We start from the raw sequence: 18,299 nt of genomic DNA on the forward strand, positions 1-18,299 counted from the left end.
CCTCTCTGGTGAAAAGTCCCTCCCCAGCTTTCCTGTAGGCCCCATTTTGTCCTTCTCCCCTATGAGAGCTAATAGCTTGTAAGAGTAAACACAGGACGATGGTGTCACCATCTCCTCTTCATCTTCATGGAAGTCATGAGTGCAGCCTGGGATGTGTGCTTGCTCAGAAACCTAATAGAGCTATTGAAAGCTACCCAAACAAGCACAAAACACACTTGTTTTTCAAGTGCTGGAGAGAGGCCAGAGGGAGAAGGAAGACAGAAAAGAGGAGAAGAATGGGTGTTTGCAGGAAAAAATAAAAATAACTGTGCTCTTCCTAGGACTGAGAGGCAGTTTCCATCCTGCAGAATGAGGTGGCATTAACTCGCTGCCAAAGGGGGACGTGCACTTCTCCCCATGTGCAGCTCTGCTGCTAAACTGGAGAAGACCTGCCCTCTGCCTTCAGTCCTGCCACTCTTCAAAGAAATGCAGCCAAGCAAGTTTTCAGAAAGGATTTTGGCAGCAGAGTGCTGGTATGGCATCATGTGTGCCCTAAGGAGATATTCTAGAAGGAACGGTGCTCCTTTCTTGCAAAGGTGAAAGAAAACGAAGAAGGTGTGATTCATCTTCTATCCTTGGTTAGAGGACAGATTGGACATTAGGAACAATTTCTTCACTGAAAGGGTTATCAGGCCCTGGCCCAGGCTGCCCAGGGCAGGGGTGGAGTCCCCATCCCTGGAGGGATTTCAAAGCCCTGTAGATGTGGTGCTGAGGGACATGGGGCAGGGGTGGCCTTGGCAGGACTGGGTAAAGGGTTGGACTTGGTGGTTTTACAGGTGTTTTCCAACACAAACAATTCTCTGATGCTACGATTTTAGATGTCTAGAACTTCAACATCTAGCCTAAGTGCATCATCCAGGGTCCCTCTGTAAAAAAGGGAAAGGACAGGACTCTCAATGGGTTGGCTCCAACTCTCTTTCTTTAAGGCCAATATTTCAGACTTATTTTTCTTTTCTAGAGGAGTCTTTTTCTTCCCAGTGGTTTTCAAGGTTTCTGATATTAGATACATCAGAGCTTTTTTAGGCTGAAAATTTAGTAGGATTGTTCCTATATGTAGGGCTTGATCTAAAATGTGTCATTGTTAGCCAGCCTGCAATGGGTGCCTAGTTTAACATTCATCCCATCAATTTCAGAGGCATCTGGCATATCACAGTGTCTGGTGGGTCCTGACCTGAAATGATCAGTGCTCTCTTCAACTGAGACATCATAGTATTTACAGGGACAAAGCTGGGCAGGCAATAAAGATTCTGCTCACCTCACAGAAACAATATAAACTGGCTTATTGATCCTGAAAATGAAGCTGCATCCAGACTCTTTAGTAGCCATCCTGGAGTTGTAGATGACCAGGGTCTGTCCACATGAAACAAACACCAATACCAAGGTGACCAGTGAGCATTGCAATGATAATGGGTTTCTTTTTTGTTTGGTTAGTAAGGGGGTTGTTGTGGGTGATTTTTTTTTTTTTCTCATTTGTTCATTTGGTTTTGTTTTTATATTTTCCTTTTATCTATTTAAATGGAACACAAATCAAGAGAATCAAGGGATTAAAATCATCTGCTCTGTCTCACTCGACCTGATTTGATGTTAGAGCTTGAATCTCATTTTTGGACTACAAAGAGTTTTCTGAGCAAGGATGTTTTGCAGTGTGTATTAAAGACTTCCAGAACCTGTGCCTCAGTTCCCTACCCCACCTTTCTTCTCCATGCCACCTCTCTTCTCTCATTCTCTGTGTTACTTCTCTTTTGCTGGTTTAAATCCCACAAGAAAGGAAAGAAAAAAACAAAAGGTGTGAGATGAAAAAATGTTAATAATATTGAGAGAATTAAAACCAAAAAATCATGCTTTTTAAGGAAAGAAAGCCAAACCTCACCTGAACTAACCTTAAGTGACCTGCCTGCCCTCTCACATTTAAAAGACATCTCTGCCAAGCCACAGTTGGCTCTGCTGCATCTCATGGGTACAAACCTACTCCAAACTCAAAGACTGCTTCTCTTTTCTCTTCTGGTGCTGCAGCCTGAGCTCTGTGCCTGTGCAGGCTGCAGGTGCAAGAGGAGCAGCATGAGCAGGTTCAGTTATGGATTAGACAAGAACACTCAAATCACATTTCCTACTCCCCAGAGAGCTGGTTCAAGAAGAGGGAACTCTTTTGACTGTCCTTTCCCACCAAGGGTGTGAAAACTGCTGCTGCTTGTTGGTTGGCCAGGGGAAAATGTCAAAGGCTCATGTCATAATATCTATATTTTTTGCTGACCCTCAAACTCATTCCCCATTCTGTTGTTCATTTTCTTGGTAGGTTTTGGCAGCCTTACTGGCTACAAAATTTCCTGCATATCCACTGATTCTGATACTTGGCATGACATACTTGTAGGACTCTCCTACTATTAGTTGTCCTTTCAGAAGAAGGTTTATTCTCCTCCATGCAGGCTGAGATCTGATCTTCAGTGCCTCCAGGTGTTCAGATAAAAGCCATCATATCCTGTAGATATGCATGCAGATATGACCCAACCTCTGTGCTTTTAGACCTTTTTGTTTGTTAAGGATTAGTGAAAAACTATCCAACCAGGCATATACGTTTATGTAGGTTGTCAAGAGAATCTCCTGCTAGACCAGCAAAGATAAGAATGTGTAGTATCTAAATGTCTAACACACCATTAATTGGGCGTATTACTAGTGTAGGATTAGCAGCTCCAAGATCAAACATTCCCAGACTTTCCTCAGATGAGCAGAATATAAGAAATAGAAGAAATAAGAATATAAGAAATGTCCTTCTAGTACTATTACATACATGTGCCTTAAAAATCCTGAATCATAATTTAATGGAGAGTTTCTGTAACAAGTTGGATATTCATTTCCCAATTTGAAATAGTTCTAATTATTGCACTTGAGATTTCTGCTTTTGTAGTCACTGTGTTCAAGCTGTTTTCCCCTTCCTTCCCACTGTAACTTTATGATCTTGAGTCAATCTTGCAATGCAAAAAAATATTATTGTGTACACAAGCAGTAAAATAATCATGGAAATACATTACAGTTGCTTAAATGAATCAAAAGAAAAAAACACAACAAAGCACAATAGAATGTTCAATCTCAGATAGGGTGAAAGAGCAGTCCAGGAGAAAAATGGGGACCATTGTACAGGAAAGATCTGGAGCAGGTTTCAAAACTGATTGGGTTTTCAAGCCCTCATTTTTTGAAAAACAAATCTACTATTTAATAAACACTAATAAAACCAAAGCTGAACTAGTTATGTGAGATAATCTGCTTTGCATTTGCAGAACTGTGAGCACACTGCCATATACCACAGATCAGCTGCTATGCAATAGATGTAGGTCCTCCTGAGGACCTAGAAGCTCTCTAGAGATACCTGAGCCACAAAAGAAAGGTTGAAAGGAGACAAATATTGAGCCACTTGATTCATATCTTCATGGAAGGAGTGGCTCTCTGAACTAATGTAATGTTTGACAACAGAAGTCTTCTCCCTTAAGTCTGAATATTTATCATCCAAGACACCTTTTGGTGAGGAGCTCCCAGGTCTACTGCATAGTGTAGGAGAACTATCGTTCCTCCCATAACATTTGCTACATTGGTCCTTGAATTGGATGAGAAAACAGAAGTAACTCCCTAAGTCCTCTTTGTCACGACACCCCTGGTTCTGTAGACTCCTGTCAAATCACTGAATTCATCTTTTTTTTTCAGGATGACAAGACCCAGTCAATGCAATTGCACTTTGTGTGAAAGCCACTCCTTGTCTTGAATTGTCCTCATTGCCCTTCTTAGCAGCTCTTCTGTTTATAATATCTCACTTTTGCACACTGAGAGTCAGAATGGCTCATGGCACTCAGACTCTGGGAGAATCACAAATTTATACCATGGCATAATGATCTCTTTTGCTTTCTCTTTCTTTCCTAATGATTCTTAGCATTTGATTTAGCATTTTTTGATTACTGTTGAGCTCTGAGCTGATGTTTTCATGGATCTGTTGCCATAATATCAAGCTCTCACTTGAGTTGTAATGGTTTGATGAGAGCCCATCCAATTTGTTTTCAGGCATCCACCCTCACATTCATCTCCTCCTTCACTTCACATTTAGCCACAGTGAATTTATTCTCGGATTTTATTTCTCACTCAATCTTGTAAAGTGTTTTTCCAGTTCTTCACAGTGGGTTGTTGTCCTTATTATTCTATAATAGCTTTATACCAGCAGCAAATTTTGTCAGCCTCACTGTTCATACTTCTTCTAGGTCACTAATGAATGTGTTCAACAGCAGAGTTTCCTGCAGAATCCTTTTTGTTACCTCCCTCCATTATGAAAGTCACTAATTTACTCCTAATATTCAGTTCTGCTCTTTTAACCATATCAGGACCATCCTCCCTTGCAGTCTTGCACAGTTCTTTTCAGGTATAATGGGAGAACTATCCTCAAAATCATCTGAAGTGGCTCCTGCTGCCCTTTAGAGCAGCTCATTAGGTTGTTTATTCTGGCAGGTAGATAAAGGGTTCTTATCCCTGCTCAACTTGCTAAAATCCTGAGTAAATCTGTAACTAACCAAGTCCCTTGTGGTTTTTAGAAGTTGTTTTTGGTTTAGAAGTGGATTTTGCCACATTCTCCTCCTGCCTCATTCTGTGTGTTGCAATTTTCTGACTCTGATAGTGTATTTAGCTAGAGAAATCCTCACCAACACAACAATGTTCAGCCAGCTACACTGTCAAAGCATGTCCAGGTCCAGATTCATCTTGGATGAAATTATTCTATATTTTAACTTGAATATTTCCAAGCTGTCCTTGTGGTCTGCAGCAAAAGGAGGTTCTTATCCCCTCCACCTATTTTGGGACAGAAGTATCTTAAAAGGTGCTTATCCTCTATTGATTTCAGGGATATTCTTGTTTTACCTGACAGAATTAGTCTCCCATAAATGTGGCTGTGATTAACCCAGCAAAAATCACACTATGTAGGGCTTTAGTGAAGTGAACTTTTCTGATAATAGCACAGCTTTGCTGAAGTAGTTTTACACTTCACAAAGTGTATTCTGCTGGCAAAACTTCTTCAGTAGTGAGTTATATTGTGTCTTGCCTAACACACAGAGTTGTGCTGGCAGGAGGTACAAGTAAACTAAAAGTCCGTTTACAGCAACTTTTAAGAATTGCAAAACCAGTGAAATTTATTTCAAGAACATTTCAGAGTGCCTCAGTGGTTCTGGAAGAAAGTTCTTATACAGGTAAAGCATCGTTGCTGACAAACAACTGTTGCAGGAAAGTTTTATGCAACTCTTCTGGTTTCCTCAGTGGGAGCAAATCAGCCTGTTACAAAAGGAGATCTGAATCTGTCCCCTCAGAGTAGTAATTTGAAAGTCAATAGGAACTCATTATATAGCACATAACACAAGGAGTCTTTGATGCAATTACATTTACAAAAGCAGTGAGATTTTGTTCTTTGCTGTGAGGGTGGTGAGACCCTGGCCCAGGTTGCCCAGGGAAGCTGTGGCTGCCCCATCCCTGGCAGTGATGAAGGGCAGGTTGGATGGGGTTAGAGGGGCCAGCTGGGCTGGGCAGTGTAGCTAGGAGATTTCTATCTTTCAGTCTCCCCTGAGTGCTTCATGGAGCCTGGGGAAGCTCTCAACAGATGCTGTCCATGTCCAGTCCCTTGCAACAGAAAAGGCTTGCTTAGATCCCAATTTCTTACTTACACTGGAGAAAACTCAGTCCTGAATCTCCACGTGAGGATGAAGCACCGTAACTGTGCCAGGATGCAGATCTTTTCACCTTACATTGCAACTCATGGAGTTTGCCCTCTTTCTGTTAAAGGTAACAGAGAACATCCTTGCTATTGCCCCATCCAAATCCTGAATTTGTAGTCAGATCTGTTTGCTTTTTCTCTCTGTGGAGATTTCTGAGCTTGCCAAGCAGACTGGACTCTCCAGAAGAAACCTGCCAAAGCCTCGTGCAGTCTGTCCTTTAATAAAGAGATAAGTAGCATGCCTGATCCATAATCTCCTCCTGCTGGTTATTCTCTGGCAGAGGTGTATAAAATGAATATCACAATAAGCTTCTGGAGGTTTGGAAGTATCTCCATTGACTGGCTCTGGGCCTGATACTCCAGCTCATTGTCACTATGAGCAGCTGGAGTGAGCACAGAGAACACTGAGTGGGAGGAAGCACCATCATTCCCAAAACACCTCCCAACAGCCCAGTGACTCTCTGAAACTGTACTTACTTGTGAGAGATGTTAGAAGATCTGAATATTGCCATACAGCACCCAGAGGGCAGCAATTACCAAGGGAGGATTGGATTGCCATAGGCAGCATACTCTTCTGAAATTAAAAGCATTTCATAAAAGTTGGTGAACAGATGGGGTGGGATGAAACGATGGGACTACAATGAGCAGTGAAGATTTCACAGGTATTACATCTACATGAAACAGAGCTGAGCAGTGAAGAGATTTTACCCACCTTTGTGAAGCAGCCAGTGCTCAGGAGAATAGAGCAGCTGTGCCAGATTACAAAGAAATGTTACATTCTGTTTCTGGTTACAAATCAATCAATAATTTCAACTGAAGTACTAAGAAGGATATGTATAAAATATCTAGAGGATTTTTGTGTTATCTGACTGAGATTTGGCACTACACTAACTATGTTTAAGACTCAAATGATATAATTAGCCTTGACTCATTCAGGTGACATGAGTCACAAAATCACAGAATCTGAGAGTATTAGGGGTTGGAAGGGACCTTCAAAGATCATCCAGTCCAACCCCCTGCTAGAACAAGACAAAAACAAAACAAAACAAAAAACAAGCAAGCAAACAAACAAACAAAACCAACAAGGGCAGGTCACTCAGAAAAGCATCCAGATAGGTCTTGAAAGTCTCCAGAGAAGGAGACTCCACAACCTCTCTGGGCAGCCTGTCCCAGGGCTTTGTCACCCTCACAGGAAAGAAGTTCTTCCTCATGTTCAGGTGGAACTTCCTGGGCTCCAGTTTGAATCCATTGCCCCTCGTCCTATCACAGGGCACAAGTGACAAGAGCTTGTCCCTTCCTTCTTGATACCCTCATGTGTTTATAGACATTAATAAGATCCCCTCTCAGTCTTCTCCTTTCTAGAGCAAAAAGCCCCAGGTCTCTCCAGGTCTCTCAGCCTTTCTTTGTAAGGCAGGTGTTCCAGTCTCTTAATTATTCTCATAGCCTCTGTTGGACTGTCTCAAGTAGGGTCCCTATCTCTCTTGAACTGGAGAGCTCAGAACTGGAGTCTGATGACCAAACGTGGCTGTGGGTTTTTCTAAGCACAAAGTCATTCCACAACCTCCATATTCATCTTCTTTAATAACAGTTGCAGAAATGTTGGTTGAAAGGGAACTCTGGAGGGCTGAAATTACTCTTTAAAAACCCCATGTATTCACAATGCAGATATTTCAGTGTCCTGACAATAAATTATATGCACAATTCTTATGCAGGTAGAGAAAGCAAGTTAGCATTCATAAGTTCAGCTTTCATTTCCATAGAAATAGAAGACTCTCCTAAGGAGAATCAACCTTGGACTGTTATAGAAATCCTCATCAATAATGCATCTGCAGACACTCCCAGTTTCAAGGAAAGAACACTCTGTGCTCTTGGTTCAACCTAAAACTTGTTATACATCACAGGAGTGTCAAAACTTTGGTTGTAATTACAGGAGTTAATCAGGACACAGTCATTAGAGGAGGTACAAACCTCCACAGAAAGTGACAGTGTGAATTCCCATTTCAGGATGCTTTGTGTGGGTTCAGGAGCTGCCAGGGTCATTAAACACAGCCAGCAAATTAGCACATGCCCACAGAAATAAAGACAGTCTAGCTCCAACATGGGCAACTAGCAGCTTTGGAAATAAAAAGGATTCAGCTCCCTCCTCTTGGCATTCAACCAACATCAGTGGAGCTGTTCCAATTAATGCTGGCTGGTCCAAAGCTCCCATCCACTGACCATATGCAGCATAAATCCATAGAAATTGTAGGGACCATCATTTTAGTGCCTTATCAATCTTCCTGAACTGTAAGATGGAAATATAAAAGTAGATATCTGTGGAGAATTACCAAAGAATCCTACCAATATGATTCCAATATGATTCCTAGGGTAAATATTGATTTTTGTACATTATAACCTTTTGTGTTTCCAGGATTACTGCTCTTTGATATCACTTGGACTAACGTTTCCAGAGGATGAATGCAAGAGGCACATGTCTTTTCCTTCTCATGTCTTAGCACCCAAAACTTCAATTCACTACAGTCACAGTTTGCTCTATATTCACCAGGTAGATTTCCAGAGAAGTAAATGAGCCGTGCATGAATATCAGGTAAAAGTTTTAAAACACAGGAAAACCTTGTGTGGGCTAGGATGAATGGCAAGCTCACTTTGGGGGATATATTTGCTATCAAGGGGGAAGAAACTCTTGCTGCATGGGATTGTCTACCAAAATTGAACATGGTGAAGGAGGAGAGACCATGGAATCACAGAATGAAAGAATCATAGACTGGTTTGGGTTGGAAGGCACCTTAGAGATCATCCAGTTCCAACCCCCTTGCATGGGCAGGGACACCTTCCACCAGCCCAGGCTGCTCCAACCCCATCCAACCTGCCCTTCAACACTGCCAGGGATGGGGCAGCCACAGCTTCCCTGGGCAACCTGGGCCGGAGTCTCACCACCCTCACAATAAAGAAAATCTCATCTCTTTAACTTGCTCTTGTATTTGAAAGCTTTGACAAGCCTAAGGGAGTGCCTAACAGCCACTGGGGACTCAGATTAAGATGCACCCTTGGCTACATTTCAGAAAAGAAAAAAAAGAGAGAGGCTTAGACATGCTGAGTTTCATGCTGACGTTCCGGAGACATTTCTGGTCTGTCCTGTGACTTTAAAGTTTGTGCACAATGCTTAAGGAGCCCTGGTCAGCAGCATTCATGACTTTACCCATGCCCAGGCTGTTCAGGTGTCATAACCAAGCACTTAAGCCTACAGTGAGATGCCAGGTACTTGCAGCAGTGCAGCTTTTGGAAGCTGTTGCCTCCCTACATCCTTGGAACACCTTGGGAATGTTCCACATGCATTCATTCAGTGCCACCTTGTCTGCCCTAAGTGAATGATCTAGGGGAAAGGGCAGAAAGCAGAGTAAGCATTCATGAACCAGCCTATATCCATGTGTCTGGACTGTCAGCTTCAGCATTCGGGTGCAGTTCTAAAGAGCTGATGAATTTTAGGAACATGAGCAAGTCTGTGAAACACTAATAATGTACCAAATTTGATGGGACCAGTCAAAACACAAAAAAACCCCAATGAAACATCAAGAGTACCTGGAATCCTGTTCTGCAATGAATGAGCACTCGTTTCTATTCATTACTTGTATCCTGTGGAGCTTTTTATTTCTATGGCAAAAGCACTGCTGCCATCAGAAGAGGCAGGTCAACCTCCTGAAGCCAATTGCTCTCCACAACAGTCCCATTGCTACAGAATAAAGACCAGAAAGTCAAATAACTGTGGGTGTCCACCTAATTTCCCCAAACCTTCTTCTTATTGTGCCTTTAAAATGGGGTGGCTATTAGTGTTCATGAAAAAAAAAGTGGATCTGCACCCTTTACTGGGAAAAGCTTCCTCTTGTTCCAAAAATAAAGATAAAAAAGGCCAAGGCTATTATTTAATGATGAAATTCATTCAGTCTTTTGGTGCAGTCTTTTGAGCAGCAGAGGAAACTCTCTTATCAGGCACCTGGAATATATTGTCCCCAGGGACTCTGAGATAAGAAAGCACATTCTCAGCTTCACATTCAGCCATCCTGTGATTTGAAAGGTGATAACATTTCTTCAGCTGGCTGTGAGAATCAATCTTTTATTATTCAGCCGTATCTCCAAGGCCCCTTGATCAAGGGTCGTTTTCCTCTCTGTCAGCCAGCTGTTGTGTTACATGCTCCTGAATTTTTTACATCTCTGTCTTGAGAACTGTTATCTCTTCCTTAGACTATCCCAGTGTTCAGACACAGGGTCCTTATTTTACCTTCAGAAGAAGAGACAGGGTGAAAAGTTATTATGCAATGGGTGTTCAGTGTGTTTCTGGGAGCTGTGTTGCTCATTTATGGTTTGGATTTACTATTTACTAGAATGTAAAAAAAGCAAGGAAATAAGCCAAAAATTAAGCTACCATTTCCCAACACTTATTGTAAAACCCTCCACTCTTTTCCCTAACTCTGCAACGTAGTTGTTAATGATGTTTCTAACTGCTAATTGGTCTCATCAGTTTCATCCCCCCAAATCCCACTTGAAGCTTCTTCTATGATTGGAGAAAAATGAAGCAGTTTATTAGTGCCAGGGTGAGAGTGGAGTGAATAATAGAATTGTCACTTCAAAAGCCTTTTGTGACATTTCAAATGTGTTTACAAAGAGTAAATATCACTCCAACGTATTTTAATAGAAAAATTTATTTATCCTGATGGCAGGTTTTATTCCTGCTAGCAAGAAGCTAAACTCAGATCCTCTTTTTCCTGGTTCCCTTCTGAGGCCACTCTCTGACATCTGCAAGGGTCTCAAAGCCTTCATAACCCTCCAAGAACCACTTAGCTACTGAAAAGGAGTGGGACAGCTTGCAGGAGATGCAGGTTAAGGTAATTATATGCTTGACTAATCAGTCTTGGCAGATGATGTTGAGTTGTCCTTGTAAGCTGGACTGAAGTTCACATTTAAGTGCATTTGGAGGTAGCAAATGAAATACCTACATCAACCTTCCAAAGAAAATATTTCTCACACCCTGCAAACCATGAAGGTGTTTATGTGCAGTGTTGCTAAGGTTTGATTTCAGAAGGAAGAACATTGAGGTGAGTTGATTACTTTCCCATGTTCAAGAAAAATCATGGAATCACAGCATGGTTGAGGTTGGAAGGGACTTCTGGAGGTCATATGGCCCAACCCCCCTGCTCCCACAGGGCCACCTAGAGCTGTTTGCCCAAGACTGTGCCCAGATGGCTTTTGAATATCTTCAAGGACAGAGACTTCACAACCTCCCTGGGCAACCTGTGCCAGTGCTCAGTCACCCTCACAGTAAAAGTGTGTTTCCTTATGTTCAGATGGAACCTCTAGCATATCAGTGTGTGCCCATTGCCAATGGAGGACAATGTGTTCATTGCCAATGGAGGTGGACAAACCTACCACCACAGTATACAGCAGAGCTGATAAGTTCACATAAGTTCTCAAAAAATGGTTTTGAACATAGATGTGCACTCTCCAATATGCTGATTTGCCACCAGTTTTCTTTGCCTGAGTCTGCACAGTCTGGGCAGTGGATACTATTTAGGCTTACAGAAAGACAAAATAAAAAATACTGAAGTTTTAAGAAATTTGTGCTTACAACTATTTTCTTTAACAGAACTTTGCTTTATCATGAGACTTCATTTATCATCAGCTCTGTAGAATCACAGAATCACCAAATCGTAGAATATTAGGGGTTGGAAGGGACCTTCAAAGATCATTGAGTCCAACCCCCCTGCTAGAGCAGGACCAAAAAAACCCCAAACAACATAAAAACCAACACTAACTAGGGCAGATCACTCCAAAAGGCATCCAGACAGGTCTTGAAAGTCCCCAGAGAAGCAGACTCCACAGCCTCTCTGGGCAGCCTGTCCCAGGGCTCTGTCACCCTCACAGTAAAGTTCTTCCTCATGCTGAGGTGGAACTTCCTGTGCTCAAGTTTGAATCCATTACCCCTCATCCCATCACAGGGCACAAGTGACAAAAGTTTGTCCCTTCCTGCTTGATACACTCATGTATTTATAGACATTAATTAGATCCCCCCTCAGTCTTCTCTCTACAGTGAAAAGCTCCAGGTCTCTCAGCCTTTCCTCGTAAGGCAGATTGTTCCAGTCCCTTAATCAGAAGCAAAAGAACAATTCACATTTTTATGTTTTCTCATTCTGTATCACTGTCAGCTTATTAGAAACAGTATTTATTTATAATGTCTAGTTTCACATTTGCATACTGTTCAGTGTATGCTGCTACCTATGGTAGAAGATCTTTGGGTCCAACGGGGCCCTCAAACACTCTTTGTTTAAGGATAAGGTGGTAAGAACAATAGAACAACCTCATTTAGAGGATTATGAAGTATTGTTGAATACATATCCTGACATATTGTTATTCTGACTCATAGAATCATAGAATGGTTTGGGTTGGAAGGGACCTTACAGATCACCTAGATCCAAACTCCCTGCATGGGCAGGGACACCTCCTATTAAGCCAAGTTTCTCCAAGCCCCATCCAACCTGCCCTTCAACACTTCCAGGAATGGGGCAGCCACAGGTCCTCTGGGCAACCTGGGCCAGTGTCTCACCACCCTCACACTAAGGAATTTCTTCCTAATGTCTAACCCAAATCCGCCCTCTTCCAGTTTTAATCCATTCCCCCTTGTCCTCTCACTAGAAGCCTTTGTAAAAAGTCCCTCCCCATAAGGTTTACCACCTACATAAATTAAATGTGTCATACAAGGACTTATCTTTAAGCCAGCTGGTGCAGAGCCATTTGGTTGAAGCTGCATGGAGTTGCATTTGGATGAAGCTGCATCCTAAGGAATTACTTTTCACTAGGTTTGCAAGGCACTTCCAGTTCCTCCCCTCTGCCACAGTTTCCACATCACCACATCAGCCCTTTTCTCAACAATCCCATGCATGTAGTGATGATTGCATCCACTGGCCTTAAGGCCTTCTCTAAGCCATTGATTTCCAAGTGAGTCCCACCAGTCTGAAGCTAGAGTCCACATTCTAGTCTCTGAGAAACCTCTGGTACACTCAGAAACTGCCTTAGAGAACAACGACCTGGTGAAAAATGGAACAGATACACAAGGTCCAAATGATGATGGATGGATGTTAATGACAGATTTCCTGTCCACACTCAAACATGCTTCCACCACAAGATGGTCTATTTCATTTAAAGCATACAAAAAAAGTTCTCAAAAGCCTTTATTCCAGAAAGGCTGAGAAGAGTGTGTAAGAATCACATTTCCTGTTTGTTGCTATCAGTGTATTGAACTACGTAGTTTCCTTCCAGAGTTGGATCCAAGGCCACCAAGGAGGAAGCCTGATTGCACAAACAGTTTTGCTCACAGTTCACAAACCAACCCTACTGGAGAGATCCCAAACACCCTCAGAAAAATCTACTTCCAGTTTCCTATCATTTTATTTAAAGCATCCTGCTTGTGAATGTGCTGTCAGTTTAAAAAAAGCTCATGCAATGACCCACAGTCTTGATCAACACATGGCTGGTCATTGGCCTCAAATCAACTTGGTTTTGCCTTGGTCATTTGTCAGTGGCTCAGTTAACTGCAGATTCCACTCTTGCTGGCCTACAGCAGGAAAAATTGAGTGAGAATATTGAATTGTCATGGGATCTCAGAGATGATTCCATCTCAGTGAAAGCATTTTGTATTTCCAGCTTCTCTAACATGATTGTTTAGCTGCAGAGAGAATTTTGGCTCCTTTTGGTGCCTGTATTCCCTCTTTCCTCCCCAGATCCTTGCCTCACTCCCTTGCCACAGTGAGTATAATTCTGGGCATCAGCTGTGCCACTCTACTGGATTTGTACTCAGCAGCTGCAGTCATTGGATAGCATGAAGAAGAGTTTTGCTTCTTGATTACACTATTATAAAAGCAAGATGGGAAAATAAATTGGAAAAATTATTGCTTTAAAAGTTAAATCCTCATGTACTGGTAAGCAATGAGCAGATTACAGTTTTATATATGCCTTTAATGCATGGCATCACATCAATATTAGTGTGAGGAAGCTTCTGGAGGTGTCTAGTCCCAAAGTTTCTCAGGGGGTAAAAATACTCAGTGGTAGCAGAAGGAGGTCGGTAGGGTTTTGTCTTGCTGCTATGTTAGGACTATTTACAGCAAAACTGAATCAAGATATTGAGGGTTTTCTTTACTGAGACAAGAAACAGGATCTGTGCTGGGTGACATAGCTGCATGCCCATTATAGGGAACTGCAGGTAACAGGAAGTGTTGAGCTTGTTGCTGTCCCTGACAGTCAGATTTTCTTTGTTGGTTTGTTTTTTTTTTTCATTCTCCAGCAATGATACCTAGCATAAGATTTGCATTGCTTCCAGTTCCCTCCTGATTTGGACTTTTTCTGGGGACTCAAATGCCAGCTCACTGAGTGTTTGGGTCTCACTACAGCCAGTGTGCCATGACATTTGTACCAAGCTGAGAGCCTGGCCTCTAAGCCCTGCAGGTGTGTGAAAGCAGGGGCATTATCCAGGGCTGAAGGATTTTATCAGTGATAATGAAACAAAGGTTCCATAGGGTATTCATGGCCCATCACAGAGCAGGAAGGGCATGGCCACTGTATAATGTCTTCCATGCACTAGGATGGACAGTATTTAAATTCAGATCACCCCAAGTCACCCAAAATAAATACACTGCAGAAGTGAGTTACTTCAGTACTGGCTTCCTCAAGGTATCAATCTAGTCTTGTCCTTCCATGTAGGCAGATCAAAACTGTACAAGAAGAACAAGGAGTCTCTGAGGATCTTTGTGGTATGTTGAGATTGGAATGAGCTTGAAAATGAACAAAGAAATATGACTTTCAGAAGTGATCTTGGCATAAATATCAGGAAAAGGATTTTCACCCAGAGAGAGGCTGAGCACTGGAACAAGCTCCCCAAGGCAGTGGTCACAGCACCAAGCCTGCCTGAGCTCAAGAAGCATTTGGATGCTCTCAGGCACATGGTGTGACTCTTGGGCTGCCCTATACAAGGACAGGAGTTGGACTTGATGATCCTGAGGAGTCCCTTCCAACTCAGCACAGTCTATGATTCCATATTCTATTATAAACTACCCACTACTCTCTCAGTAGCCTGCAGGCCAAAGCCAAAGCTTTCTAATTTAATCTTTCCAAGCCACCATACTGCCATACCTTCAAATGGCTTGCCAACCCTGCCCTTAATTGTCTGGCTTGTAATGTATTTGGGAACCTGTCTGAGAAAGTTATAATGGATTGTACCTCAAAGCTGGATGTAATCCAGCTGTTAGATGGTAAATTAACAGCTCTGAGGCTCCTTTTGGATTCTGTAATTCTTAGTATTGAAATTAAAATCCTCCAATCCAACTGCTGCTTCCAGGCTCCAAAGTGATGCTGAAAAAGACTGCAAAATATTTAGTCAGAAGGGAGTTTGGAGTGTTCCAGTTCCTTCTTTTCAACGTGGGAATCAAGTGTGCGACGTGTACAGCAATTTTAAGAGAACACATCTTAGTATATGGGCTCAAACATCCCTTAAATCAATTGCATTTTTCTTCTCCCAGTCTTGCTCAAAAAACATTGTACTCAGTTCTTTGTATGATTCTACATACTTAATTCTACATATTATCTAATTGCTTTTTTCTCTTCTAGATACAACAGAGATAAAGGATGCATTTCACATCTTTTGCTGTGCTACACGACATGCTATCACTGCATCTTCAGGCATTAATAACACACATATCCTTGTGAAATGCTTATATCCTCACTTTGTTTTTCTCCCACCAGTCAAACCTCCCTGCACATGTAGAGACCCTTTGCTCTGCTCCTAAAGTAAGGAAGTGCTTTCCTAATAAAGGTGATATTCTTTCCACGTTATTTAGGTTCACAGCAAGTGCAGCAGAAAGAAGGACATACAGGTGTGATACATCTCTGATTCACCTGAATTTTTGGTAACATGCTCTTGAAAATGGTAAATTCCACTAAATATGATCCAATGAATCAACAAACAGAACTAGATTGTCATCTAGGAAAGCTTTAACAATTAGAAGCATTGTATTCTACCTGAAGTTATACAGAATTGTTTCAGATTCTATCAGTCTTAAGATGTTACTTCAGATTTATACTCATCCATTTGAGATTATAGCCTGACCCAATGTTTTCATACACTGCCTCCTCAAATTTATTTTCCTTTTGTTCTAGCCCCTCTGAGCATCCCTCTGCAAACTTATCTCCATTCTTTCTGGGCACAAATTAGATCTTGATAAAAATAAAGCCTTTTAGACACCTACAGAGCAGCTCCCATTCTTCTGTTTGGCTAATCCTGAAGGTAATTCATAATATTTTGAACAATAAAGTGCTCATTTTTAGAAACAGTCACAGTAAAAATCCTTTCCTTCCAGAAACCAGGAATAAATTGAAATAAAATCAAGTAGAGTGATTTTATTCTTTGTGACAAAGTTACACCTTTGGAAAAATGCTCAGGACAAAGTTATTCTCTTTTAGCACAGAGAAAAAATGGATAATAACTATGAGTCTCCCAGCAAGGTGTCCTTCTTTGCTTCTTCTGTGAACAGCAGATATATAAAAACTATTTTTGTACATATGAAGGGAAGCTACAGTAGGGGCAGAGAAACCAGATATGGGGAAATTTCCACTCCTAGTCTTAATTAAACTTTGACCTCAAATAATTGCTGTGCATTGACTTGGAAACTTGTTAAAATGCTGAGCAAAAACACCTTTTAAAAAACTTACATATGGTGACATGCATGAGTTACATGAATGGTCCTTCCTCAGCCACCACAAGAGCAGTTTTCTGGAAGGAAACCATCCTTTGACAATCCTGTCAGCCTGAAGAAGTGGGTTTATTTTGCTAGAGCTGTGAGCAACTAGATCACCTCACTGGCAACCTTTTGGCTTTCAGCCATGCCTTAGAGACCATTCACCTAAGAACACCACACATAAACCAGCAGGAGCTACAAACAGGTTACTCTTTCTACCAGGTTGACATGCATGTGTTTAGACATGCTCTGAGGAACAGAGAACTGCTTTGCTTTTTCTGCATGTCTAAACCCAAATACTATAGTCTATTGTCATAGAATTATCTCCAAACTAAAACTGTGAAGTACTGTGTGCAATTTTGACCACCTCACCTGAAAAATGTTGTGTAAAAATGTAATCAAGAAGAGTAACCTGGAACTGAAGAAACTCCCTAAAAGGAGAATTCTTCCCTGTAACTGATCTGAATAAAAGGGAATAAAGCAGAAGTGAAGACCTGACCTTGTCAGATCACACACTTTCTGGGAAGGTCTTTTTGCTCTTGAATCACAAAACCACCACAAAATAAGAAGAAAAGCAGCAATAGTTTTTTCCAATGAGAAAGAGGAAACACATTTCTCCCTGCAATGCTATAAGCAGTAGTAAGACCCTCAGCATGTTAAATATCTACTGGTATATGCACCTGCTCTTGGAATAAGTCACATCACTGGGTGATGACTTCTCCATTCCCATGTCTGTACTGGGCTGGAAAAAGTGCTGAAGAGCAGGTTAAAGCAGGAAAGCAGTTAAGGCAAATTATAATGGTTGTTTGGGTTTTTTTACTATTTTACTAAATTAATCTCAACCATAGTTCTTTATTTAAACACAGACCTAGAATAAACACTGTGTTTATTTTTATCACACGACATTCAAATATAGTATTTGTGGCAGATACACTGGAATCATTCCACACTGCATCTAAGAGGTTGAACACATTTAAGTGGTGTAAGTGGCCTTTAGTCAGAAAAAAACCTAAGTTAATCACATGCAATGACAGCAGTGAAACTGATTAGGAAGAGTATTCTTTTTCCCCTCAAGATGCGTGAGCTACTGAAGTCATGTTGACCTATCAGTACCACAGAATGTCCACCAGCCCAGGTGGTAGTGCAGACACATGTCATCTGGCTTTGTCGAATGAACACAAGAACCCTTACAGGAGAAGCAAACTGGCCTGTTCTCAAGCAAAGACATTTCTAAGACAGTTGCTTGCAGAGCAGTTCTGTCGCCTCAGGGATTTTGGCCAGGCAGGAGCATCAGCTGTGAGAACTGGCCTTGGAAAAGCTGTTGGAAGAAGTCATGTGAGAAAGCTTGCATTTGGGCATGCAAGAGCACAGTGGTATGGAAGGAATCAGTGGTAGGGGACAGTGGAGCACAGGGTCAGGGAATGGATGTCCTATGCCACTGGAATATGGCTCCGATTCCACACAAGTCCCCATTTCCTGTTAGTTAACTTCAAAAATGCCTGGCTAACAGAGAAAATCAGACTTGGGGCTTTTAGGCCATGTGAAAATTGATGCATGTGATAAGATGATTGTTTTCCCCTTAGTGCTAGCTCTGTCCCAAGTGCTGCAGCTGCTCTAACTGGCCAATGAACCAGAAGAAAACACAGGGAGAAGTGAGAAGGGTTAAAAGAACAGGACTGAGCATGTGTTTGAGGACCTGGTGGGAAGTTGCCAGCTGCATCTGTAGGTACTGCAGTTACCTTCAGTGCCTAAAC

This window comes from Chaetura pelagica, unplaced genomic scaffold (genome assembly GCF_000747805.2).
Source record: "Chaetura pelagica isolate M959 unplaced genomic scaffold, ChaPel_1.0 scaffold133, whole genome shotgun sequence".
Lineage (NCBI taxonomy): Eukaryota > Metazoa > Chordata > Aves > Apodiformes > Apodidae > Chaetura > Chaetura pelagica.